The sequence below is a fragment of the Podarcis muralis genome, chromosome W, assembly GCF_964188315.1.
Source record: "Podarcis muralis chromosome W, rPodMur119.hap1.1, whole genome shotgun sequence".
Classification (NCBI taxonomy): domain Eukaryota; kingdom Metazoa; phylum Chordata; class Lepidosauria; order Squamata; family Lacertidae; genus Podarcis; species Podarcis muralis.
Window position 1 is genome coordinate 22875517 of NC_135674.1, and position 2886 is coordinate 22878402.

Here is a 2886-nt window from a genome sequence, read left to right on the forward strand (position 1 = left end):
TCCCCACAGCAAAGCGTTTATGAGAAGCAGAGAATTACTTTATCCTCTTCCAACCATTTGAGGAGTGTTTCACATAAATGGCTTAGCTCATCTCCATTGGATTCTGCCCCACGTGGCAACCTTGGTACGGACTCCACTATGAATTGCTCCTTAAGCATATGCCTGGACAGGGAAAGCTGCTCAGATCTAGCATGATGGCTGTATTCTCTTCAAGAGAAGACTCGGACCACCAGGAGTTCTTTGTAATAAACCATTTATGCATGCAGCGTTAGAAATGAGCCACAGTGTTGTATAAACCTTGGTCTTTATTAGGGCTACATCAACAGAAAGAGGGGTTTGCCACTAGAAAACAAGTAGATGTGGAACAGACTTCCACCGGTGAGTGGTTGGCTTTGGTTTTTTACAAGGCAAATTGCAAAAAGAAGCTGCAGGTTGTATTATCATAGATGACTATGAATAGCCTAGTCTTGAATAGATGAGTTCACTCAACATCAGTCTTTTCTCAAAGCAGCAACAGAACTAGAACAGAAATGAGATATCGGCACAAAGCAATGTGGCAGCAGCAGACATATCCTCCAAGCTGTTCTTCAAACGTCTACAGACCTCAAAAAATGTGAGCCGCAAAAACCTTAAAGCAAAACAAAGCTGAAACAGTACAACTGGACTATAAGGAGGCCAACTGGGAAAAAGTGAAATTGCTAACTGTCATATTGAAGTCATATATACTGTACTTGGTGTGTTCTTTGGAGTTCACTCATGTTTATGAAGGCCACATTAGACTGTGTTCAGGAACACCCATGTCTTCACATATAAATTGGATGATACTCCTTTGGAGTGAGATGCCTCCTACAAATTGGGCAAAAGTTAGCATACCTAAGAAAATTGCTGAGGCACTGACTACAGAAGATGTGGCCACATGTTGTTGACACTATAAGCCGTCCGCTTTGCACAATCTCTGCAAAGCTGTCTATGCAAATTCCACAACTCAAAGTGCCTGAGGATCTTGCAAATTCCCTCCTTCCCACTTCTCTGGGGAGCTTTCTAGTGGCAAGAGCACCACTCTGTGTGTGTCTGCTATCACCACCACCACCACCACCACCACTAAATATGAGGCTGTCAGACAATGGTTGAGGTCTGAACTCTCTATCGGGCTGCTGCCCACTCTCTCCAACAAGCACAAGAGAAGCGTCTTGCGTAAGATCAACAACTAGAGGTTCTGAAGTTTCGCAAGTGAGGTCAACTACTTCCACATCCATACTTCTATCATTAAGGCTGTGTGGCAGGGAGGCGGAGGCGGAGAAGGAGGGGATACAGGGTTCAGAAGCAGTTCCCACCATCATCTTGTCCAGAGTATGAGGAGGTCTTGCGGAGGTGTTGCGACTGCCCCTCTTGCTGTTGCTGTGCTGGGTTGCATTACATTCTGTACTTGTTGAACTCATGATGCACAGGGATGGGAGAGGCACAGGCTGCAGAGTACTTGCTTCCCCCCTTATCTCCGTGTGCTGCTCCCTGCTTAGTCGCCAAGCAATTCTGTAATGTGATAATGATGATCATGAATGCTCTCTCTAAAGCAACTTGATGCAACTGGTGACGCTTTGGAGCACCGTGACTTTCTTAGAGTTGTCTCTTTTATAGCAGGTACTCCGAAGCTGGAGCAAGTTCAACATCTTGAGGAGTTAGGGCAGGCTTCCTCAACCTCGGCCCTCCAGATGTTTTTGGCCTACAACTCCCATGATCCCTAGCCAGCAGGACCAGTGGTCAGGGAGGATGGGAATTGTAGTCTCAAAACATCGGAAGGGCCGAGGTTGAGGAAGCCTGAGTTAGGGTGTCTTTCATGTTACTCTATAGAACTGCATTCACGTGGGAAGAAACAGGATTAGGCTAAGAAGCAGGCACACAACTATTAGTTTTCTGTCTTTCAGCCAAGAGATTAGCTAAAACAATTAGGATTATTACGAGGTGGAGCATCTTTCCCTACCTCGACAGTCCTCTTTATACAAGAGACTGATAAGGAGAAGGGAAGAACTCATGATGAACTCATGCTCTACATGGGGCTACCTTTGAAGGTGACTCGGAAACTGCAATTAATCCAGAACGCGGCAGCTAGACTGGTGACTGGGAGCGGCTGCCGAGACCACATAACGCCGGTCTTGAAAGACCTACATTGGCTCCCAGTACGTTTCTGAGCACAATTCAAAGTGTTGATGCTGACCTTTAAAGCCCTAAATGGTCTCGGTCCAGTATACCTGAAGGAGCGTCTCCACCCCCATTGTTCTGCCCAGACACCTGGGTCCATCTCCAAGGGCCTTCTGGAGGTTCCCTCGCTGCGAGAAGCCAAGTTACAGGGAACCAGGCAGAGGGCCTTCTCGGTGGTGGCACCTGCCCTGTGGAACACCCTCCCACCAGATGTCCAAGAGAACAACAACTACCAGACTTTTAGAAGACATCTGAAGGCAGCCCTGTTTAGGGAAGCTTTTAATATTTGATGGGTTACTGTATTTTCATATTTTGTTGGAAGCCGCCCAGAGTGGCTGGGGTAGCCCAGCCAGATGGGCGGGGTATAAATAATAAATTGTTGTTGTTGTTGTTATCAGGGAGAGCATTGGTGCCAAAATGAGTTTGGCAAAGAATGGATTTTTAAGGGAGTCTTTCTAGTGAGCACAGTGCACTGGTGAGGCTGCACAGAAGCAGCGTCAAATGCTGAGGCACAACATGGGGAAACTTCTCGAATTTGCAAAGGGGATTTTTTAAAAAAATAAAAGTCTTGAAGTGCAAACTTTGAAAAGAACAAAAAGTTGCATGATGCCTCCATAGCTTCTCGTTTGCCCAAGGCGGCAGTGCACTGTTGTGCATCTCGATCGGGCTCACAGTCAAAGCGACTGCACA

The 2886-nt window shown here is 46.6% G+C and overlaps 1 pseudogene; it reads right to left on the reverse strand.

Annotated features, from left to right (window-relative positions):
• Nucleotides 1-338: 338 nt before the first annotated feature.
• Nucleotides 339-1439, reverse strand: LOC144326328 (E3 ubiquitin-protein ligase RNF4 pseudogene; annotated as a pseudogene).
• Nucleotides 1440-2886: the final 1447 nt, after the last annotated feature.